This window comes from Malania oleifera, chromosome 1, assembly GCF_029873635.1.
Source record: "Malania oleifera isolate guangnan ecotype guangnan chromosome 1, ASM2987363v1, whole genome shotgun sequence".
NCBI lineage: Eukaryota > Viridiplantae > Streptophyta > Magnoliopsida > Santalales > Ximeniaceae > Malania > Malania oleifera.
The window spans coordinates 74,368,776-74,395,657 of record NC_080417.1 but is presented as its reverse complement, the minus strand read 5'-3'; positions in this window follow the sequence as shown (position 1 = coordinate 74,395,657).

Below are 26,882 nucleotides of genomic sequence, written 5' to 3'. Positions count from 1 at the left end.
GGTCGGTCCCGACACATCCATCACATCAAACTGGATGTATCAAATCTTATAGTGCCCAAAAAATCCTCCTCGAGAGCTTTTTCCCCACTTAAAAGTAAAGTTAGAATACAAACAAACTTAGTAAAATTTGTTCATTTTAAGCACTCAGGTGTCCAAGTTAGGAATATGAGGTCCAAACCGAGTGTGCTCGGTCCCGACACATCCATCACATTGACCTGGATGTGCTGGATCTAACAGTGCCTAAAAAATCCACCTCATGAGCTTTTTCCCCACTTAGAAGTAAGGTTAGAATACAAACATTATAACCTTAGTTCCCGGTTTTGCACCCCAAGTGTCCAATTCAAGCATATGAGGTCCAAACTAAATGCGGTCAATCTCGACATGTCCATCACATTGACAAAGACATTTCGGAGTTGATGGTGCCTAAAAACTCATCCTCGTGAGCTTTTTCCCCACTTAGAAGCAAATTAGAATTAAAAAAAAAAAAAAACTTAGTAAACTTAGTTCATTTTAAGCACTTAGCTTACAATTGGGGCATACAAGATCCGAACCGAGTGGGGTGAATTACGACTGATCAAACTTAGTTATTTACAATTGTATCATTTTTTTTTCGCTATGTCCAAATGTTCGATCATTTTGCTATCAAATAATTTTTAATTATAGTATATACATATATGTTCAAACATTGTATACTAATTTCTTGTATAATTATTATTTTGTAGGGTTTGCGGTTGTCACAACACTACAACAATGCCAAGCACTACAGTCAGGCCAGATGCACGCAGCTTTTGACTTTTCCTGTATTCTTTGTTATTTGAACATAATTATTTTTTATTTTTTAATTTCAATTTTTTATTTTTATGTATTTGAATTTTGAATAATTTATGAATGTTTTACTAATTGTGGATTAATTTTATGTATACTAAAATGTAATTACAGATTTTTACAAGAATTTAAAAAAAAAATTAATTATTTCTGAGTATCAGTGACGATTTGAAAAACCGTTACTAATAATAACAGGATGAAGTATTAGTGACTGTTTTTAAACCGTCACTAAAAGACTAACACCATCACAATAGAATCAACATTTTCTCGACCAAAATTTGTGACTAAATGCCAAATATTAGTAATGGTTTTATAACAGTTACTAATAGAATATTATTAGTGACGATTTATTGACCATCACTAATAATGGAGAGATCCAGAAAATAGAAATAATAAGAAAAACAAATAAAAAAAGGAAAATGGTTTGGTGAGGGCCAAACCATCAACGATTTTCTGGAGTGCTAAGAAAACCGTCGACGGTTATATTTTTTTACCGCGGCTAGGTTAAGTGTAAACAGTGAAAATCGGTTTGTTTAAAGACCAAACTGTCGACGGTTTTTTAGAGCCTAAGGAAACCGTCTACGGTTTTTTCTAGAGACAGAATACTATATAAGGTTGCATGGTCATTTTTCTTTGCAAAAATTTTAAAACCCCCATACTCTCTCAGCTACAAACTCTCTCTCTCTCTATCTCTCGCTCGCTCTCTCTCTCTCTCTCTCTCTCTCTCTCTCTCTCTCTCTCTCTCTCTCTCTCTCTCTTTCTCCTCATTTTCTCACTCTAAACTCGCTCCATCAACGATCAGACTCTGTATCTAAGGCCTAGAGGCGATCCTCATCAATTTAACCGAAGCAGAATTATGTTTGGACGATCCCAGGCACCACCCTAAAACTGAGGTAAGGAAGTTTTTTATGATGTTGATTGGTGGTTAACTGGTTTAATGGGTGTATAGGTCTAGGAATGTGAATATGAACATAATTCTGGGGTTGAGCTGATAAATTGGGATTTGTGGAATACAGGGTTGTGGTGTGAATGCCACAGGCACAGGTTTAGGGTTCCTGCGGGCATTTCCTTAGCGAATAAGGTAAGGGTGATAAATTTTTAATTGTTTGGAATTTCATTGATAAAATAGAGCATGTGGGTCCAAGAAAAATGTGAATGTGATATTATTCTTGGAAAATACATGATTTTAGGGGTTTTGAGTTCTAAAAGCCGCAAGTGTGGGTAAAGAGATTTTTTTAGCAGGCCTCTCGACACTAAAGTAAGGGAAATATGTTATGCCAGTTATTATAGAAATTTTTACTAGTAAAATTTAATATATATATATATATATATATATATATATATATATATATATAGTTATGTGCTTTCAGAATATGATTTTTGGATAATTTAGAAGTATGACATTGTGAGTATGAAATTATGTATTTTCACGAAAATTTAGAAATTGTGGGACACAAGAAAGTTTTACAAATGATATATATATATATATATATTATTTTTATGTAGTAGAAAAATACAGTTTTTTTCGAAAAGATTATAGTATATAAGTTTAATTTAAATTGTGAGGCATGATAAATATCATATATAGTACAAAGATTTAATACAGAATTTTATATAGCTATCATTGAACCATGATATTATAGTTTGTACAGAACCATGATTTACAATTATTATAGAACCATGATATACCATTATTACAGAGCTATAATTTACAGTTACTATAGAATCATGATATTTCAGTTTATACAAAATCACAGTTATTTCAGTTATACAAAATAAAGGTAAAACTATAATATACATACATAGTATTATATAGTACCAAATTCTTGATGGACCAAAACAGATTATAGAGCATGGTTCTGTCGCTAATACAGTATAGATAGTGCAACCACACATCCCAAATACAGTGCGAAGTGACATTTGATTGTGCCCAAAAGAGAGATGAAGAGCTCCATTTTAGTCTGGACCAGGTTGAGGGGGGCAATCGTACTATAGAGGTTTATAGTTTGACTTAGCCTGGTAGGCCAGCCAGAGTTAAGTCCAGCCCATGGATCGCACATCCTGAGCATGCGGGGTCAATTCATGCATACAGTTATCCATCAAGGGATGTTTTCACAGTTATATATGTATGTAGATTTATAGAAATCAAGATTTATCTATTATAGCTAAAAGTATGATTAAATAAAAAATTCAGAAGCACTTGTATTTTAAGTGACATAGGTGTGAGTTATAATATGCGTTACCCTAAAATGTTATCTCAGTTACAGCCTGACTAGTAGATGTATTATTCATGTAAACTCATTTGCCACACACTGATAATAACATATTTCGTCTTACTGAGAGGTGTCTCACCCCAGAATTCCAAACATTTTAGGTGATCTAGATAGGCATGCAGAGCAAGCTCCGAGATAGAGGGGACTTTAGTACTGCCCATGTTGAAGGGTAAGTGTTGTATTAGGAGATGTATTTTGAGTAGTCTCTAGGAGTTTTTGTGGAATTTTTGGGAGATGCATATGTATGTTTTGGTAAATACTAAAACTCTGGTACTGTATATACGGTTGGATATTTTATGTTTTCCGCTACTTAGATGGTGGGTATTGATGGACAGGTATTCTCGATACCACTTTGGGTCTGGGATGTTATAGTGAAAACTATTATAGGTATCAGAGTAATAAATGTTATTGCAAAGAGAACATAAATAAATATAAAAAATTATAATAATTTTGGGGTCATTACAAGTTTGGTATCAGAGCTTAGGTTGCTAGGTTCTATAGACTTTAGTGTACAACAGAAAACAATACCAGAGTATAGGAATAAATTTTGGAAGAGGATAGGAAATAGGGTAGATCAGGATTTTAGTGAGTCGATGTTGGGAATGAAGATGATTATTTAGGGTTTTGTTCTACAGTCTGGAGGTAGGATTTTCGTAGTGGTTTCTATGTTTTTCCCAAGATGACAATTTCAGGAAAATCATGATAAACTATCGTTGGGTTTTGTTTGTAAAATTACAGGACTGAATCTTAAATTGAGAATAAGGACGTTAGGTTAAATGGTGATATGAGGTTCTTAGTTAGATAAAGGTATTAGTTATATTATGAAAATAGGGTCCTCAGACTATGCTTTTTCTTTTTTTTTTTTTCAGGATGGACCTTGAGAACAGCAACATGAATGCTGGAAGTTGTGGCAATGTAGGGGCTTCCAGCATGGGTGGTGGTGACTCTGAACAGGTGCTACGTAGTGCAGGCCAACAAGTCATGGCAGGGATTGTGTGGAACTTTAGGAGACAGAACTGCCCACTAGCTGACCCGGGTTGCTCTATCGAGAAATTTACTTGTATGAATCCCCCGAATTTTATAGGAGGAGCTAGTCCAATCATTGCGAAGGAATAGATCCAAGAGATGGAGGGTATATTGGCAAGTCTTTGCTGTGCAAACAAACATAAGGTTTTATATGTTGTTTTTAAAATAGCTGGGGATGCCAAGCGTTAGTGGATGCTGGTGAAGCTACTCAAACAACAAAGGCCAGATTCAGCAGCCCTGACATGGAACCATTTTAAAGAAATTTTCTATGATTAATACATTCACTCTTCCACTAGAGATGCCCAGGTGAAGGTGTTTATGAACTTGAACCAGAAGAAGAGGCCTACACCTCCAAGATTTCAGGCAGGTACCAGTTAAGGGCCTTGGAGAAGGCATGGGGGAAGTGGAAGCCAAACACAGGGAATAAGAGATCGGGCTGAATAGGGTAATACATTATGCCCTCCTTGTCCAAGGTGTTATCGAAGACATTGGGGAGAATGCTGGTTGGAAGGAATATCTATTACCTGTGCGAAAGACCAGGCCATGTCGCACGAACCTTTTGAGGGTCACTCAAAAATATACCTACTATAGACCAGTTTAGGAAAACAGTCAGGCATCCCAAGGTGAACAATAGAGAATACTGTGCAGGTGTGGATCCACGCACTAACACCATGAGATGCTGAAGCAGCTGGCAATGTGGTGACAAGTACTTTTAATATGCTTTGAATTAAAGCTATTGTTTTATTTGATTTAGGGACCACACACTTTTTCATGTCTATGGGGTACGTTAAATTATTGGAGGTAGAAACTCGGTTGTTAAACACCGAATTGTTAGTAGTCACACTAACAGGGTCAATAGTGAGACATCGAAGGGTGCTCAGAGGCTATCCGGTAGATATTCGGGGGGGAGATTATTATCAGCTAACCTAGTAGTGTTAGACATGTATGGATTTGATATGATTTTTGGAATGGACTGGTTAGCTGCTAATTATGCTAGCATCAACTCATTTAAAAGAAGTGATATTCAGACCTCCTCGAGAGCAGGAGTTCAAATTTGTGGGGTCATGCATGTGTTCCTCACCACAACTAGTGTTAGCTATTCAAGTGAGGAGGCTACTCCTAGACGGTTGTCAGGGGTATATAACCTATGTAAAGGAAGTTCTAGAGAAAGAATTAAAACTTACCAATATTCTAGTGGTGAAGGAATTTTCAGATGTCTTTCCAGAGAAGCTACTTGGATTTCCTCCCAACCGTGAGATTGACTTTGCCACTGATTTACTTCCAACGATGGCACCAATTTCTAAAGCTTCCTAAAGAATGGCTCCATTAGAGTTAAGAGAATTAAAAGATCAGTTGTAAGAACTATTAGATAAAGGGTTTATCAGACCCAGTGCATCACCTTAGGGAGCGCCAGTTCTGTTTGTGAAGAAGAAATACGGGACGATGAGGATGTGTATGGACTACAGAGAAATAAATAAAATAACAGTTAAGAATAAGTATCCTCTTCCCCATATTGATGACTTATTTGATTTGCTCCGGGGAACCCGGGTCTACTCTAAGATTGATCTTCGGTCAAGATATCACCAGATAAAAAAAAATTAAAGCAAAGGATGTTCCAAAGATAGCTTTCTGAACCAAGTATGTCCAGTATGAGTTTTTGGTTATGCCCTTCAGACTGACCAATGCACCAATAGTGTTAATGGATCTGATGAACAGGGCATTTCATCAATACTTGGATCAATTCATTGTGGTTTTCATTGATGATATTCTAGTCTATTCAAAAAATTCTAAGGAGTATGAAGATCATTTGAGGATGGTGCTATAGGTATTTAGAGAAAGGAAGTTGTACACTAAGTTTAAGAAATGTGAATTCTGGTTGAGGGAAGTTACGTTCCTTAGACATGTGATCTCCAATTATGGTATTTCGGTAAATCCGAGCAAGATAGAAGGGATGGTGAATTGGACGAGACCATGGAATGCTCAGGAGATCCGAATTTTCTTGAGTCTAGCGGGATACTACTGACGGTTTGTAGAGGTTTTTTTTTTTAGATTATCAAGTCATCTAACACGGCTCATGAGGAAAAATATGAAGTCGAGTGGACCGACGAATGTAAGCAGAGCTTTCAGGAGTTGAAGTAAAGGCTTGTCACAACACCAGTTTTAACTATCCCATAAGGGGATGGAGATTATGTGATCTACAGTGACGCATCTTTGAGAGGAATCAAATGTGTATTGATGCAGTAAGGAAAATTTGTGGCATACACTTCTCGGTAACTCAAGGAATATGAAAAGAGTTATCAGATGCATGATCTAGAGTTGGCTGTAATGGTGTATACCTTAAAGATCTGGAGGCATTATCTATATGGTGGGAAATGTGAGATCTTTACAGATCATAAGAGCTTGAAATATTTCTTCACATAGAAAGAGTTGAATATGAGACAGAGGATATGGTTGGAGTTAATTAAAGATTACGATTGTACCATCAGTTACCACCTAGGGAAAGCAAATGTGGTAGCTAACGCCTTGAGTCAGAAATCAGGGAATGCCTCTATGTCAGCAATGGTGATGCAGCATCAGATCAAAATGGATTTGGAAAGGCTTGGGGTAGAGCTGGTAGAGGGAGATCACCACGCATTTATTTCTACTCTGGTACTTTAGCTAACTTTGTTGGAGAAAATTAAAATTGCACAGATGTAGGATACAGAACTAGTAAAGATCAGAGATAGAGTACAGAGTGGACAAGGGGTTGATTTTAATATTTCTATGAATTTTGTTACAGAATTATCGCCAACATTGCATGGACGCGATGCCATCTGGGTGGTCGTGACTGATTAACAAAAACTACCCACTTCCTTCCCATCAAAATTAGTTACTCCTTGAGCAAACTAGTATAGTTGTACATACAAAAGATAGTTAGATTGCATAGCGTGCCAGTGTCCATTGTATCGGATAAAGACCCACGGTTCAAGTTTGCAAAGAGCCATGGGTACACAACTGATGTTCAGTACAACCTTTCATCCTCAGTTCGATGAACAAATAGAGAGGATGATTTAGTTACTAAAGGATATGTTGCAAGCCTGTGTATTAAATTTTGGTGGTAGGTGGATCAAGTACATGCCATTAGTCAAATTTTCTTAAAATAGCAGCTACCAAACTAGTATTAGGATGGCACCAAATGAGGCGTTATATGGCAGGAGGTGCCAATGCCCATTATATTGGGATGAAACTGGTGAAAGACAGGTTTGGGGGCCAAATATGGTTTAGAAAACTTCAGAGAAAATCAAACTCATTAGAGATAGAATCTGAACATCTCAGATTCAGCAAAAAAGTTATGTAGATACTCTCCAACGAGAGTTGGAATTTGGTGCAAGAGATCATGTATTTTTGAAAATTACACCGATAAAAGGGGTGATGAGGTTTGGTAGGAAGGGTAAGCTGAGCCCTAGGTACATTCGACCATTCAAGATACTTAAAAGAGTGGGTCTGGTTGCTTACAAGTTAGCCTTACCACCAGTTTTATCCAAAATTTATGACGTATTCCATGTATCCATGTTAAGGAAATACGTCCAAGATCCATCTCATGTGATAAGTTATGAGGCACTGAAACTTGGTGATGCCTTGTCTTATGAAGAAGTGTCTGTACAAATTCTAGATCGAAAGAAATAGAAGCTGCACATAAAGAAAATTCCACTAGTGAAAGTACTATGGCACAACCATGCAATTTAGGAGGCTTCATGGGAATTAAAGGAACGAATGCGCCAGAGATATCCACACCTGTTCAGTGGGGATCTGAGATGAGATGTTAAAAGTAGAATAAATAGCAGTGTATGTATTTTTGATTTGTGTAGTATGAGATACGATAGTTAGTGTTTTTGGTTTTAGGTTTAAATGGCTTTAGGAGAGTTTTCTTTTTCTTTAAATGATTGTAATCTCTCATAACTCTTCCTTGTAACCATGGTATTCCTCCGCCATAAGTGAGGGTAATTAATAAAATTGCAATATTTTTCTTTATGGTTGGAAATGTGATAGATAGAAAATTTCGAGGACAAAATTTTATGAGGGGAGAATATAGAGACTCAAAAAATAGAAATAAAAAGAGAAATAAAGAAAAATAGGAAAATGGTTTGGTGAGGACCAAACCGTCAACGATTTTCTAAAGAGATAAGAAAATCGTCAACAATTATATTTTTTTACAGCGGCCAGGTTAAGGGTAAATAGTGAAAACCGCTTTGGCTAAAGACCAAATCGTCGACAATTTTCTGGGAGCCTGAGAAAACCGTTGACAATTTTTGCCCGAGACTGAATACCATATAAGGCTACATAGTAATTTTTCTTTGCAAAAATTTTAAAACCCTCACACTCTCTCTCAGCTCCAAACTTTCCCTCTCTCTCTCTCTCTCTCTCTCTCTCTCTCTCCTCATTTTCTCACTCTAAACTCACCCCATTGATGATCAAACTCCATATCTAAGGCCAAGAGGTGATCCTCGTCAATTTGATCGAAGCAGAATTTTTTTTAGACGATCCCAAGCACCACCCCAAAACTGAGGTAAGAAAGTTGTTTATGATATTGATTGGTGGTTTAACTGGTTTAATGGGTGTATAGGTCTAGGAATGTGAATATGAACATAATTCTGGGGTTGAACTTATAAATTTGGATTTGAGGAATGTAGGGTTTTGGTGTGAATGCCGTAAGCACGGGTTTAGGGTTCTTGCGGGCGTTTCCTCAAGGAATGAGGTAAGGGTGATAAATATTTAATTGTTTGGAATTTCATTGATAAAATAGAGTATGTGGATCCAAGAAAATGTGAATGTGATATTATTTTAGGGAAATACATGATTTTAGGGTTTTTGAGTTCTAAACACCGTAGAAGTGGGTAAAGAGATTTTTTTAGCAGACCTCTCGATAATCAAGTAAGGGAAATATGTTATGCCAGTTATTGTAGAAATTTTTACTAGTAAAATATCATATATATATATATATATATATATAATTTTTATATAGCAGGAAAATATAGTTTTTCCCGTACAGATTATAGTATAAGAGTTTCATTTAAATTGTGTGGCATGAGAAATATCAGATATAGTATAGAGATTTAATATTGAATGTTATATAACAGTCATCAAACCATGATATTATAGTTTGTACAGATTCATGATTTATAGTTATTACAGAACCATGATATACAGTTATTATAGAATCATGATATTTCAATTTATACAGAATCATGGTTATTTCAATTATACAGAATCATGGTAAAATAGTAATATACAAACATAGTGTTATATACAGAATCATGGTTATTTCAGTTATACAGAATCATGGTAAAATAGTAATATAAAAATATAGTGTTATATAGTATCAAATCCCTAATGGACCAGAACAGATTAAAGAGCATGGTGTCGTAGCTAATACAGTATAGATAGTACAACCGCACATCTCAGATAGAGTGTGGAATGACAGTCGATTGTGCCCAAAGGAGAGACGAAGAGATCCCTGGCAGTTAGGACCAAGCTAAGGGGGGGCAATCGTACTATAGAAGTTTATAGTTTGACTTAGCCTGGTAGGCCAAGTAGAGTAAAGTCCAGCCCATGGCTGCACAACCCAAGCATGCAGGGTTAATTCATGCATACATTTATCCATCTAGGGAAGTTTTCACAGTTATATATGTATGTTGATTTACAAAAATCAAGATTTATCTATTATAGCTAAAAAAATGATTAAATATAAAATTCATAAACACTTGTATTTTAAGTGACATAGGTGTGAGTGATGATATGCCTTACCCTAAAATGTTATCTCAGTTACAGTTCTATTAGTAAATGTATTATTCATGTAAAATCATTTGCCACATACTAGTAATAACATATTTCGTCTTAATGAGAGGTATCTCGCCCCATAATTCCAAACATTTCAAGTGATCCAGATAGGTGTGCAAAGCAATCTCCGAGATAGAGGGGACTTTAGTACTACCCTCGCTAAAGGGTAAGTGTTGTATTTAGGAGATGTATTTTGAGTAGTCCCTTGGAGTTTTTGTGGATTTTCTGGGAGATGCATATGTATGTTTTTGGAAATACTAAAACTCTGGTATTGTATATATGGTTGGATATTTTATGTTTTCCACTACTTAGATGGCTGATATTGATAGACAAGTATCCTTGGTACCACTTTGGGTATGGGATGTTATAGTAAAAATCATTATGGATATCAGAGAATTAAATGTTGTTGCAAAGAGAATATAAATAAATATAAAAAAAACGGTAATAATTTTGGGGTCGTTAGAAATAGTGTCATATTAATGATGATTATCAAACTGTTGCTAATACTTGGGCTTTAGTGACGATTTTGAGCCAAAAATATGTATAATTTATAGTGACGGTTATAGGATATTAGTGACGGCTTTTTTCCATCACTAATACTCCAATACTAGTGATTGTTTGTATAATTTGTCACTAATAAGTATTTGTCACCGCAGATATAGTGACTAATTTCAAATCGTCACTAATACTGATCAAACCGTGACTAATACTATTAGTGACGATTTTTTGATTAATTATTAGTGACGATTTTAAGCCATCACTAATAACTTTATTAATTGTGGTGGCTACTACAAGCAAAGATCAAAATAAGTTAAGACAAGAAACGAGAGCAAAAGTCTCCCCATAGTCAATACCATAATCCTAAGAGAAACCCTTTACAATAAGGCAAGCTTTGTATCGTTCCACTGATCCATCTAACCGAGTCTTGATTTTGTAGACCTTCTTACATCCAACTACAAACTTCCCAGAAGGCAAATCCATCAAGTCCCAAGTATGAGTTTTAGTGAGAGCATCTAGTTCATTAGACATAGCTTTCTGCCAAAGAGGGTCAACACTAGCCTCATGATAACTGTGAGGTTCATGAAGAGTAGCAAGGACATAATAACAATGATAATCTTGAAGATGAGAAGGAGGGGCTCTTACACTAGTGGATTAATGGAGTGCAGGTATCTGGATAGGCTTGGGTGCAGTTGATGTATCAGGAGTATCAGCTGACATGTCCGATGACTCGGAAATAGTCAAAGAAGTAACGTCAGAGGAGCTTAGCATCTCTACAGAGGAGTCGAGGACTAAAGCAATAGATGGGTTTGTAAAAATAGGAGCATAATTAGAAGAGGACCGCATAAAATGAGAGATACATGTAAACATCTTATGTTCCCAAAACTCCACATGATGAAAAATATGAAGACTCTTGGCTATAGGATTGTAGCAATGACAACCTTTTGAGTGAGACCATAACCATGAAGACAACAGAGTCTGGACCGTGGTTCATGTTTGGTGCGTTTGTGCATAGGAAGAGTGACAAAACAAACACAACCAAAAACTCGACGTAATAGATAGTTAGGGACCTTACCATGAAGAAGCTCAAACAGAGTTTTATTGTGTATAATGGGTAAGGGAACACAATTGATGTTGTAGACAGAAGTAAGAGCAGCTTCACCCCAAACACATTCTGGAAGAGAAGAAAATATAAGAAGTGCTCTTACCATATCTAGAATGTGATAATGTTTACATTTTGCTCAACTTTTTTTTTTTTTTTTTTTTTTTTTTTTTGAGGTGTATGGACAAGAATGGTGAGAGATTGTCCCATTTTTCTGTAAGAGGGTAAGAAACTACTTATCCTTGCATTCCATAGCATTATCTGAATGAAAAGTTTTAATGATACAATAAAATTGAGTTTGCACCATTTTGTGGAAATTATGGTAAACATTTGTGAGTTCATACCGATGCTATAAAAAATAAATCCAAGTATAACGATTGTAATCGTCCATAAAGATAACAAAATAACAAGATCCCCTCTCAATCGGAGTCAGGGTGGGACCCCTAATGAATGGACTGAGTCAAAAGGTGTAGAGGAAAAAGATTCTCTTTTATTAAAAGACAAATGTGTTTGTTTTCCAAGATGACATGAAACATTATCAAAAGATTGAAAAGTAATTGAACCTAAATGACCCTGAGAGGCCAAGAACTAGAAAGGTGGAAGTGAAGCATGACCCAACCAGGAGTGCCATGAACTGTTAGTGAGTGTGATAGCAGCCATGGAGGTTGCTGTGATACTAGGAATTTATAGAGATGAGAGCTCAAAAAGACGTCCAACTTTACTTCACGTCAAGACCAAACTCACAAATTTGTCCAACGGAAAGTAGATTTAAGGATAACTTAAGCACAAGGTAAGTATCACTAACAGATAAATTAGAGGTAGAAATTGACCCTAAGTGGCTAACAGGCATATGGAAACCATCGGCATTGTTGACCTTATGGGTTATATCCCATTTTGATTATGACAAATCCAAGATATCTCACTTGTGCATTTTGTGCTTAAACAAATATCTCTTTTATACGACATGAAAAGTCGAGATACTATTAGTGCCATGAGGATCCTAAAGATTACATCATCAAAGTTATGGCATGGCATTATGAGAAGCAAAGCATGAAGACAATTCATTTCCATTTGTAATTGCATCTATTTTCGGGACTATAATAGTACATTCATGTATGATGGGAATGGCTGCTCAACAAGGACCCTAGATTGACCTTAAGAAACACATGATTTCACAAAAATCCTTTCCCTGAATTATTAAACATTTTCTAGGAGTTTTGAAATAAGCTTATGCCAAAAAGAAGACCAAAACTTATGCTTTTTATCTTGGTTCGGTTGACTGACCTCATCATGTACTAAATATCTCAATCAATCGAACTTGCCTTGTGAGGCATGTTCAGTGAAGCCTTGATTAAACGAACCATTTTCGTATTAAAATGGTTAACCAATCGAAGGTCCTCAGGTGACTGGTATATATAACTTAAACTGACCCCAACCGATCGAACCTACGTAAGTTAGGTTTTCGGATTCAGCTCAGCATAGACTGACCCTTGAAAATAATTTGAATTTTTACTGAGTCGTCAGCCAACCAACCGTAGGCTCGATCAACTGACCTTATTGGGTCTATTTTTTATCTAGACAATTTAGCCGACTGGTGTCTCCACCGGGCGACCAAACCTTTCGCGTTGCAGTTGTTTTTTAGTGCTAAACATGTTTAAATTTGCAATTAATCTTTTTTCTAAATGCCAGTCATGTCCCTAACGGTAATATTTTTGGAGATTCTATATATAACTCATTCATTAGCTAGATTAGCAACTTGATTGGCAAATATTTTTCTCTCAAATTTTTGTGCTAATCTTGAAAGGTCTGCACACATACAAAGCTTAAATTTTCACTCTCTTTTGTATTCTAACTTGCATATTCATTTAGAACGAGAGCATATTTTCTCACCTTCTTCATTTGCACTTTGATTGCAACTTGAAGCTAGGTTGAGTGTGTATTATTATGAGAATTACATATTATACTTCTCAAAGCTTAATTGTACAAACCCAACCCCAAAAAATAAAGAAATAAATAAGAAAAGAAGAAAAGGGAATTTCAGTAGGCTTCATCGATAAATTCCCTGTTTTCGTCGACAAATGCCCTTGTGTGGTTCGTCAACGAAGTTCAGGGCATCGTCGGCAAAGAGTTCCTGAACGACTGAAATTTCAGGCTTAGTGTTTGTCGACGAAGCCCTTTTTTCATCGATGAACGTTCTTCTACAATTCGTCAATGAAGGCGTCATTTCGTTGATAAAGGTGACTGGGTCAATGGCCTATAAAGTGATTTTTTGGTTGCTTCTTCATTAAGAAATTGAATTTCTCTCTCTCTCGCTCTCTCTCTCTCTCTCTCTCTCTCTCTCTACAATTTCTTGTCGTTCGTTGCCAGATTCAATGATCGGAAGTTACCACGAGGATTTAGGGGAGATTTCCTACAAGTCTAGCGAAACGGATTTTTTATTTGAGCTTTGCAAGCATTACTCCAAAATCAGGGTAAGTAGTATATTTTAAGGCTTTATAGTTGTTTTGGAGTATGAGGAGGCCTATGGAATGCTAAATGAGGAATATTTTAGGGTTTGTGTTGATTTTTTTAGAGGAAATGTGATTTTAGGATTTTGAACTGCAAACACCGTAGGGTGTGGATTTTTGGGTTTCAAGTGGGCTTTCTTGTAATCCAAGTAAAGGGATTGTATCAGCTTTTGTGAAATATAGATTGATAAAAATGCAATATATGTTTTTGGGAAAAATTATTGTGGTTGGTTTGATCATCTCCTATTTTATATTAAATATGTAGTATGAGTTAAATAAAACCCTAGAGATGCTCATACCGTATTTTCAACAACTTATGTTTTTCCCAGTCGGGTTATTTTATTTATGGTTAACAAATGAAAATTATGTGGCATGGGAATAGTTTTAAGTGGCATATGTGAACAAAATTTTTTAACTGGTTTTTATACTGTATATGATATAACAGTCGGAGGCAAAGTTTGATATGACGGTCGGGGGCCGAGTTTTGATATAACGTCTACGGGCCAAGTTTAATATGACAGTTAGGGGCGAGTTTTTATTGAATGACATTTTTATATGAAATGAGTTATAATATAGTTTTTATTGTGTAAATCACCATATATGATTCAAGAACCCTATGGATTTTCGATATATGATATTGTGAGTACAGTACCGCAGTTATATGTGGGTAGTGAGTGCAATCACACGAGCATGGAAGTGTGATAAGTCGATTGGAGACCTAGGATGTAGTACTACTACGAGGTTTTTGTCGGGGGGCCCATTCGTGGTATACCAGGTGACTACAGGTAGGCATAATCATACTTACAGTGATTGTTTGACTCAACTGTAGAACTATCGGCTGCAAGTTGAGTCCAGCCTTCAGGCCGCACAACCCGTCATGGGGGGAAGCATGTCGTATGACTATGCGATAGCATGACAACGCTACTTCAATGGTCCAAGTTGCGTCTTTTATGCATATATGGCCAAATTTACTCTAAATGAGCCATATTGAGCCGACAGTTTTTACTTGAAAGTTATGTATCTTTTGATATACAGTATAGTGTAGTTTTCTTTGAAAATTCATTTTCATATATATGTTTAAATTATTGAATTTTATTTCATGCGAGAACCATGCTAGCCACACACTGATAATAATATAGTACATCTTACTGAGAAGTGTCTCACCCCATTATACAACTGATTTTTCAAGTCCTTTAGGGAATCATTCCTAACTTGCCTCGTGGCAAGAATTAAAATTTTGGGAGTAGTTAGCAGTACTGGTGATAAACTAGTTATCCTATTTTATTGTTTTAGGAATTGTAATATGTAGACAGATAGTAGCATGTATAAATTTTGGGAACAATTTGAACTCTGGTAAAGAATGTTGATGTTTTAGTAATCTTCCACGATATGTTTTTATTTCCAATATTGGCAGGTGCACCTAGGATTCCCTGGTCAGGGTGGGTTGTATCCTTATATATTTGTATGTGTGGTATTAGAGAATGTTTATACGTTTCATTAGCACTTTGGGCCCATGTGGCGGGTTGGGGCGCTACAGGTGGTATCAGAGCATGGTTGTTAGGTTCTGCAGACTAGGTTGGATGATTTTACTAGAGTATAGGCTTAAGTATGACGAGAATAGGAATGGGTAGAATAGGAATTTTGAGTTTTTCTTCGTAAGCCAAGAGACAGAAATTCCTTAACAGACTTCTGTGTTTTTTTGGATCAATTGATGGGTTCAAAAAACCATGGCAATCCATTGATGGTTTTGTTTCCAAGCAGAGGGGCAAGAACTTGAAAATTAGAATAGAAATATGAGATTGGCATAGTATGTTGTTAATTAGGGGGAAAGGATTTAGGTCGATAGAGGAATTTATTTAAGTGAGTATTTTGTGTTATAATTGTACCAGACATATTAGGATATGGGAATTCAAACTCGTTTGGTTCTTTCTTCAAGATGGATCCCAGGGATAGTAATGTTATCGCTGGAGGAAGTAGTAATGATGGAGCTGCCCATGAGGGTGGTAGTGATTCAATAGTGGCATTTTGGGATTTCGTCCAACAGTTTATGGTCGAGGTTACGCAGAGTTCTCGGGCGCAGGATTGTCCCACTACTAAGTTGGGAAATTCTATTGAGAAGTTCACTCGCTTGAAGCCTCCTACCTTCGCGGGAAGTACCAACCCGATCATTGTAGAGAACTGGATTCGGGAGATTGAAAAGATCTTGGTCATACTGCAATGCCCTGATGAGCAAAAGGTGTTATATTGTTGACCTTATTGGTCATGTCCGGTTTTGATTATGACAAATACTCATTGTATCTAATGAGTGTTTGAGTTTTTGTACAGGAACTAAGACTGTTAAGATCAAGATGTGCACAAAGCAAGCAAAGATTGAAGACCCAATTACTTTGAGTTGTAATATGTAATTCATTTGTGTAATTGGTCTGTAATATTAATTAGGGCTATTTGGTTTGTAATAAGCTCACACAGACCACATGTATGATTTATTACGTAAGCTCAAACAAATCATGAATGAGAAAGGACCTCGGAAAGACCTTAGGGTTTTCCCTTCGGTCAACCGACATTGGACTTTTTCGGTGTCTCCAAATTGGACCCCAAGTGACCCTAAGACACTCAAATTTGCACATATGTTTTTTATGCACTTGAATAGGGTTCATAAGTTTCGAAATGGGACCAAAATGCACACTTGGTGCACTTTCGGTCGACTAGCCAACTTAGTTCATTTTGGCCTGGTCGACCGAACCCAGGTCCAGATCAACTGTTGACCAAGGTCCTGGTCAACTGAACCAAGTAAGGTCAAAAAGGTCCGGTCGACCGAAACCCTCTCTGGTCAACATTTAACCATCTGGTCAACCGAGCACTTTTGTTCTCCAACTACTTGGTCGACCGGAGGGTCCTCAGGAGAATTCCTAGCAGTCTGGTCAACCGAACCAGTCAGTTCAGAATGGCCTGGTCGACCGAACCTCAGAAAATTGAGATTTCTCCTTCTCTTGGTCGACCAAGACCTCAGTTCAAAAGTCCCCTGGTCGATCGAACCATATGAGACTTGGTCAACCGGACCTCTCGGGTTGCCCTGATTTTTACCGTAGTTAAATATTTTTTAAATAGGGTTAAAATGCTTTAAATATCATTAAAATTTCTTAATAATACCCAATAGGTCCCCAACGGTCATATTTCCTTCCATGGCTATATATATGTGATCATTTGCAAAAATTAGATATAGATTAGCAGATTGGATTAGGATGAAATTCTCTGAAAATCATAAAACCCATAATGTTCATCTTTGAGCCTCCAACACTTATTCTTACTAGATCTTACTTCTCAAATACTTTTGTAAGTGTGATTTAAGTGTTATTGCTTCTCAAGGATTGGTCTATCAAGATTGTGCTTGTATGAAATTTATTTTATTTGAGAGCACATCCTCTAGTGTTCTTAGGTGACTTTATCAATAAGTTTTTCCTAAGAAGACATCTTTGGAACTTCTAAGTATTGCATCATCATTGCAATATCTTGAGAAGTTTATATTTGTTTTTGGTTGCAAAAACTTTTCAAACACTTCCAAATATCTATTGCGCTTTTATCTTGCAAAATATTTGAAGAGATATTTGTTTGTGTGAGAGTGATCTTTGTTGCAATATTATTTCACTCATATATTATTTGCTGAATACAAAGATTACACATCTTTTGCAAACCAAGCATATACATCATTTAATACTTACATGCTTGAGATATCTTACTAATTGAAATACTAGAGACTTGACATCTTTGTGTGTACTTATTTGATGAATATCTTGTGATACAAAGATTGCTTGTTGGACACTCTCACGTATGCATTACACTGATAGAAAATACCTTTGAGAGTTGAACTGTAAAGACCACACTGAGCTTACATATTATTTCATATTGTGGTGTATGTGATTGAAAATAACTTGGTACAAATCTGCTTTACTTGAAAGCACAATCACTGTATTGTTTGTTTTATTGAGCAAACCTGTTGTATTCCAGGCATGGGCCTGAAGAGGGAGACTAGCCCTGGAATAGTCCCGGATTGGCTTAGACCCAGTTAGGAAAGCTAGGTGCGTTGTCTTGTTAAGGCGTGCAGGTTGAGGCCAGCCCCACCAATTGATCTCGTTAAGGTTGAGGTCAGCCCTGTGTTAATTTAACCTGGTTGTAAACAGTGCCGCTCCACCCTTAAGTGAGCCTTTAGTGGAATCCTCGAGCTTGCGAGCTTGAGGCGGGGACATAGGAACAATTGGCCGAACCCCGATAACATATCGTATGTTTGTTTATATTTATACAGTTTATACTTACCACACATGTATGTTATGGGTGAATGATGTGTATGACTTAATTTCCACCTTATACTTATCTACACATTTGGAAATTGTATAGACTGACCCTAGGTTGTGTATTTACTATTGTTGGATAAATTAACCTAGGTGAAAAAGTTTTAAATTCCAATTCACCCCCCCCCCCCCCACCCTCTTGGGAATACACCAATTCTAACATATATGCTACATTTAAGTTGACTGGAGAGGCTGGAGAGGGAAGTAGTAAAACTACTACAGATGCAGAGACTAGTACCAATGGCAAAGATGTGGAGCCATTTCCGAGAGGTATTCTTTGATCAATATTTTCCAGCATCTATCAGAAAAGCGAAGGCATTTGAGTTCCTGAACCTGACTCAGGGACAACTATCAGTTCAGCAATACGCTACCCGAATTGTAGAGCTATCATGCTTTGCTCCTTACATGGTACCGGACGAGCCTGCAAAGGCTTGGCAGTTTGAGATGGGTTTGAAGCGGGAGATTAAAAAGCAGGTGGCTGTACTGCAGGTGCAGGAGTTTGCTACACTGGTGGATAAGGCCACTGTAGCAGAGACGAGTCTACAGGGTGATTTCGAGGTTCAGAATCTGAAGAAGTCAATGCCTTCTAGTTCACATTCAGGTGCGAGGCAAGGTCCTTGGGGGAGGTATGGTCACGGCAGAGGCCAGCAACAGGATACAAGTGCTAGGGCATTTCAGGGTACCTCATCACACCCTGTTTTCCCTAAGTATGGAAGGTGGCATTCAAGAGAGTGCATAGACGAACCGGAGGACTGTTACTGGTGTGGTAAGCCTAGACATATGGCACGAGAATGCCTCAAGATGTTGAATTTCCCACCTTCATAGCAGTAGTATTAGGGAGGTAGCCAGGCACCACGTGGAAACTACCAGAGGGGTATGACTCAGGCAAGGGTGTATTCCTTGACTCCTGGCAATGTTGAGAATGCCGGTGATGTGGTGGCGGGTGCTATTTCCATTTTTTCAAATAGTGCCATTGTATTGTTTTATTCAGGTGCAACAAATTCTTTCATTTCTCAGGGATTCATCAAATTGTGCAGAGTAGAAACACAATCATCAGATGCTGAGTTAGAGGTGGTAACACCAACAAGATCAGTTGTGGTATGTCGTAAAATAATTTGAGACTGCCCGATGGGGATTCTAGGGAGAATGATGCCCGCTAACTCGATTATCTTTTATATGTACAATTTTTTTGGGGATGGATTGGTTAGCGGCTAGTTATGCAAGTATTGACTGTCATAGGAAGGAGGTAGTGTTCAGACCTCCCAAGGAGCAGGAATTTGTATTTGTTGAGTCATGTGTGCGCTTTGCACCACAGATCCTTTCAGCAATTTAGGTGAGAAGGTTACTCCTAGAGGGATGTCAGGGGTACCTAGAATTCGTGAAAAATACACAGAGAAAGGAACTTAAACTGGAAGATATCCCTATGGTAAGGGAGTTCTCCGATGTTTTTCCAGAGGACTTACCGGATTGCTTCTTGATCGCAAGGTAAAGTTTTCCATTGAGTTAATTTCAAGGACAGCGTCTATTTTTAAGCCTCGATATAGAATGGCTTCAGTAGAACTAGAGTTAAAGGAGCAGTTGTAAGAACTTCTTGATTAAAGGGTTTATAAAACCAAGTGTATCACCTTTGTAAGCACTAGTATTGTTTGTAAAGAAGAAGGATGGGTCGATGAGGATGTGCATCGATTATAAGGATATTAATAAGGTGACAATATAGAACAAGTACCTATTACCCTAAATTGACGATCTGTTCAACCAGTTACAAGGCACACAGTTCTTCTCTAGGGTCAATCTATAATCCAAGTATCATCAGGTGAAAGTTAAATAAGAGGATGTACCAAATACGGCTTTCCATACCAGGTATGGCCACTACGAGTTCCTGGTTATGTCATTTCGGGTTGACCAATGCTCCTGTAGAATTTATGGACCTAATGAACAGGGTATTTCATGAGTACCTAGATTGGTTCGTGGTAGTATTCATCGATGACATCCTGATTTATTCGAGGAGTCTGGAGGAGCATGCTACTCACTTGAGGTTAGTACTCCAGATACTTAAAGGAAAGAAATTATTTGCGAAGTTCAAGAAATGCAAATTTTGATTAGACCAAGTGGCATTTTTGGGACATGTAGTGTCCAGGGAAGGTGTTTTAGTGGACCCAAGTAAGATAGAAGTGGTAGTTGATTGGGTGAGACTAAAGGACATGCATGAGGTTAGAAGTTTCTTGGGTCAGGCGGGATATTACCCCCGATTCGTAGCAGGTTTTTTTAAACTATCAGGTTCGCTGACACAGTTCACGAGGAAGAATATGAAATTTGAATGGTATGATGAGTGCGATCAGAGTTTTTAGGAACTGAAGCAGCGTTTATTTACTACCTCAGTGTTGACTATTCCATCAGGAGAAGGTGGATTTGTGATCTATAGTGATGCATCTAAAAAGGGACTTGGGTGCGTCTTAATGTAATAGGGAAAAGTTATTGTGTATGCTTCTCACCAACTCAAGGAGTACGAAAAGAGTTATCCGACGCATGACATAAATTGACAGCAGTAGTTTATGCATTGAAAATTTGGAGGCACTACCTGTACAGTGAAAGGTGCGAGATCTTTACCGACCACAAGAGTCCTAAGTACTTTTTCACTTAAAAAGAGTTGAACATGAGGCAGTGGAGATGGCTGGAATTAATTAAGGATTACGATTGTACCATTATTTACCACCTAGGAAAAGCTAATATGGTAGCTGATGCTTTAAGTCGGAAGTTAATGAATGTGTCAGTTTCAGTAGTTGGGGTTTAGCATAAGATTGAGATGGATCTAGAAAGGCTCGGTGTGGAATTAGTGGATGGAAATCACCAAGTGTTCATTGCTAGCCTGGAAGTGCAACCAACCTTAAGGGAAAAGATTATAACAGCTTAGACGAAATATGCAGAGCTGGCAGAAATTCTGAGTGGAGTACAGGATGGGTTGAATGCAGATTTCAATGTCTCATAAGACGAGGTGTTGAGATTTCACAACTGAATATGTGTGTCGAATGATCCTGAAATTAAGCGAACCATCCTAGAAGATGCACATCGCTCTTTATATATAGTGCATCCAGGGAGCATAAAGATGTACAAAGATTTGCGGGAATCTTTATGGTGGTCTAACATGAAAAGAGATATTGCTCGTTTTGTTGAGCAATACCTGACATGTCAGTAGATGAAGGCTGAGCACCAAAGGTCAGCAAGATCATTGCAACCACTTCTCATTCTTAAGTGGAAGTGGGAGCACATTTCCATGGATTTTGTCACGCGTCTGCCATCTGCGCTTTAGGGACAAAATGTTATTTGGATAGTTGTTGATAGACTGATGAAGACTGCTCATTTCATTTCAGTTAAAGTCAATTATTTTATGAATAAGCTGGCAGAGTTTTATGTGCAGAAGATTGTCAAACTGCACGAGGTGTCTGTGTCTATCGTTTTAGATAGGGACTCGCGGTTTACTTCCCGATTTCGAAAGAGTTTACAGGAAGCTTTGGGAACTCAACTCACTTTCAGTACTGCTTTTCACCCACAAAACAATGGTTAGTCAGAGAGGACTATTCAGATTCAAGAAGATATGTTGCGGGCGTGCGTACTGAATTTCGGGGGTAGTTGGATTAAATATCTGCCATTAGTTGAGTTCGCATACAATAACAGTTATCAGGCCAGTATCGGGATAGCACCGTATAAGGCACTATATGGTCAGAGGTGCCGATCTTCATTGTATTGGGACAAGGTCAGTGAGCAACAAATTTTAGGGTCGAAGCTTATTCAGTAAACCTTTGAGAAGGTTTAGTTTATTAGGGAAAGAATAAAGAGTACACAAATTCGGCAGAAAAATTATGCGGATAGACGCCGATGAGAGCTGGAGTTTAAGATTGGAGATGTCATACTTTTGAAGATTACTCCAATGAAAGGGGTAATGAGATTTGGGAAGAAGGGGGAACTAAGCCCCTGATACATCTTGCCATTCGAGCTTCTGGAGAAAGTCGGTCTAGTGGTGTATAGAAATGTGTTACCCCCAGCACTATGTAGGATTCACGAAGTGTCCCACATGTCCATCCTGAGGAAGTACATTTCGGATCCTTTGCATGTAATCAGTCATGAGTCTTTGGAACTCGGGGACACATTGCCATATGAGGGGATACCGATTCAGATCCTAAACAGTAAGGAGTAGGAGCTACGTACTAAGAGGATTCCTCTTGTAAAGGTATTTTGGCGTAATCATGCAGTGAAGGGAGCATCATGTAAATTAGAGTCAGAAATACTTTAGAAGTATCCACAACTATTCAGAAAGACTCGGCACTAAATAGGTAAGTAGAACAGTAGGTGAGTATTGGTTTTGTATTTATAGACTGCTTAGAGTAGGTTTGTTAGTTTTATCAGTTGGTTACTGTTTTGTTCGTGGTGGGTCTTTGGGAGAAATTGGTACGGATATTGTAATCTCCTGAGACAGTATATGTAACCATGGTATTCCTCCACCATAAGTGAAGGTATTTAATAAATTAGAGACGGGGCTGCTATATGGGTGGCTGTCGGCTCTTCCTAGGGTCGGATCCACAAATTAGTGATCATTTAGTGGATGTAATGGAAATTAATTAGTGAATTTTGAGGATGTATTTTTTGTAAGGGGGGAGACTGTAGAAACCCGAACCCAGAAAATAAGAAATAAATAAGAAAATAAGAAAAGGTAATTTCAGTAGGCTTCGTCGACGAATCCCATGTTTTCGTCAATGAATGTCCTTCTTTGGTTCATTAACGAAGTTCAGGGCGTTGTCAACAAAGAGATATCAAACGACTGGAATTTCAGGTTTAGTGTTTGTCGACGAAGCCCTTCCTTCATCGACGAACGTTCTTCCATAGCTCATCGACGAAGACGTCATTTCGTCGACAAAGGTGACCAAGTCAATGGCATATAAAGTGATTTTTTGGTTGCCTATTCATTAAGAAATTGAATCTCTCTCTCTCTCTCTCTCTCTCTCTCTCTCTCTCTCTCTCTCTCTCTCTCTCTCCCTCCCTCCCTCCCTCTCTCTCTCCCTCTCCCTCTCGCTCTCTCCCTACGATTTCTCACTGTTTGTTGCCAGATTCAACAATCAGAAGTTATAATGAGAATTTAGGGGAGATTATCTACAAGTTTAGCAGAGCGAATTTTTTATCTGAGTTTTGTAGGCATTACTCCAAAATCAGGATAAGTAGGATATTTTAAGGCTTTATAGTTGTTTTGGAGTATGGGGAGCCTAGGGAATGCTAATTGTTGAATATTATGGGGTTTGTGTTGATTTATCTAGGGGGAAATGTGGTTTCAGAATTTTAAGCTGTAAACGTCGTAGGGCGTGGATTTTGGGGTTTCTAGTGGGCTTTCTTGTAAGCCAAGTAAGGGGATTATATTATCTCAACTTTTTGTGAAATATAGATTGATTAAAATGCAGTATATGTTTTTGGGGAAAATTATTGTGGTTGGTTTGATCATCTCCTATTTTCTATTAAATATGTAGTATGAGTTAAATAAAACCATGGAGATGCTCATACCCTATTTTTAGCAACTTATGCTTTTCCCAGTTAGGTTATTTTATTTATGGTTATAAAATGAAAATTGTGTGATGTGGGAACGGTTTTAAATGGCATATGTGAACAGAAGGTTTTAACTAGTTTTATACTATATATGATATAACAATCGGGGGCCGAGTTTGATATGATGGCCGACGAGCCGGGTTTTTATTGAATGACAGTTTTATATGAAATGAGTTATAATACAGTTTTTATTGTATAAATTGTCATATATGATTCTAGAACCCTATGGATTTGCGATATGAGATATTGTGAGCATGGTACCGTAGCTATATATGGGTAGTGAGTGCAATCACACAAGCATGGAAGTGTGATAAGTCAATTGGAGACCTGGGCTGCAATACTACTTCGAGGTTTTTGCCGGGGGGGGCATCCGTGGTATACCGGGTTACAATAAGTAGGCACAATCGTACTTATAGCAATAGTTTTGACTCAGCTGTGGAACCTTCGGCTGCGAGTTAAGTCCAGCCTTTAGGCTGCACAACTCGTCATGGGGGGAAGCATGTCGTATAAGTATGTGATAGCGTGATGACGCTACTTCAGCAGTCCAGGTTGCATCTTTTATGCATATATGGGCAAATTTAATATAAATGGGCTATATTGAGCCGACAGTTATTACTTGGAAATTATGTATATTTTGATATACAGTATAGTACAGTTTTATTTGAAATGCCATATATATATGTTTAAATGATTGAATTGTATTTCACACGAGAACCATGCTAGCCACACACTAATAATAATATAGTCTGTCTTACTAAAAAGTGTTTCACCCCATTATACAAATGATTTTTTAGGTCTTTCAGGGAACCGTTCCTAACTTGCCTCGGGGCAAGAATTAGACTTTTGAGATAGTTAGTAGTGCTGGTGAGATACCAGTTATCTTATTTTATTATTTTGGGGATTGTAATATGTAGAAGGATAGTGGTATGTATATATTTTGGGAACAATTAGAACTCTGGCAAAGAATATTGATGTTTTAGTAATCTTCCGTTGTATGGTTTTATTTCTAGTATTGGCAAGTGCACCTAGGATTCCTTAGTTAGGCTGGGTTGTATCCCTTTATATATGTATGTGTGGTATCATAGAATGTTTATACGTTTCATTAGCACTCCAGGCCCACGTGGCGGGTTGGGCCACTACATTAACTCTCTCTCACAACTTGCATTATTGAATATTGATTTTTAGAGAGTTTTCTTAAGTTTTTCCCACTGTATTTTATTCATAAATATTGTTTGGGAAAAACTCTCCTTTACCTGTGAATTTTTGCATCCTTATTGCAAGATTCAAAAGCTTGCATGTTGTTTTTGATAAATATCTTTGGCAAGATTGGAAACCCTAATATCTCCTTTGCTTCATATTTGAAAAAAACATTTAGAGATATTTGCATAGGGTCTTAAAGATCTTTTGATGATACACTTAGTAGTATATATTATCTTGAATCAAAAATCTCACTCTCTCACATATATATATATATATATATATATATATATATGTATGTATTCACATATTCTTGAGAGTTTACATATAGCTTAATAAGATCTCACTTGAGCTTAATATCCCATCATTATTGAGTGTATTGTGCTTAAAGTTGTACTTATCTGGTTAGTGAAGAAGCACTTGTTATTGTATAAAATTTATACTTGTTGTCATATTCCAAGCGTGGCTTAAGGAGGTGGTGATCTAGCCTATAAGGATCTGTTGTATTCCATGCGTGGCCTGAGAGGGTGTTGATCTAGTCCATAAGGTTTATTTCTCTTCAAGTTCTTCATTGAACTTTCACCGAACTTATCAAAGGTGTTACCTTTGTGGCGTTCATCTATTAATTTGATACTCTTGGTTTGTGCTTCACGTCAAGCAATAGGTCAAGAATCTACTACCATGTCAAATCTTATTTTAGGTTTGGGGTTTTGATAAATCTGATTTGGGGTCTCCAGACGTTCATTCTTGGGGTTTTGCATCAACTTGTGTAAATTTATTGCTTGTACATCTATCTGTCAAATTAAATACTTGTTCTAAACAGACCCTAGGCTGCAAATTACTTATTGTGATTTGAACGCAACCTAGGAGAAATTTTTTAAATATCCAATTTACCAACCCCCCCCCCCCCCTTCGTGGGATTACACCAATTACATCAGGCTGTATATATGACAGGATTGGGAGATATAACATTTTTGTGGGAGAAAAGAGTGGAATCAAATGTCATATGATTATAGCAGACAGAGTCTATAAACCACTGAGATTTACCTGGGGTGATGGACAAGGTAGTGGAGGATTGGGACAAAACCTAGTGAATTAAGTCCTTCACATCAATTGTAGTGAGAGAGGTGGACTGAGATGGAGTCTCAAGTGTAGAGGAAGCTGATGAAGTGAGCACAATTGTCTATTGAGAAGCCTCTTGTAGCTTAGAATACTGGAACTTGTGACATTCATTAATGGTATGACCATTGCATTTACACGACTTGCAAAAACGAGTCTTGGAGGTGGATTGAGATGATGAACAACCAGTAGAAACTGTGGGATACCATGAGAAGTAGTGGCAAGGACCATATCTATCAGACCCCGAACCCAAAAATGGACCCCAGGGTATGATTTAGTAACCTAACCTGTCCCTATATCATACAATCGTCCATGATACCATACAATGCAAGGGTCCGACCCCATAGGGTTCACGTATACCCTATCCACAATCACATTTACCATACATGCAGTGGGATACTTCAATAAAATACATCCATAAAACCATACTAGAGTCTATACAAAATAGGATCTAGTTCCATAAATACATAACATCCTCCGGGTGTCTACATAACCCAAAATGACAACTTGGTAAAGGATTAATACTTACACAAGTACTTCTATACAGCTAACCAACCACCACGCTCCTAAACCACTAGGACGCTAG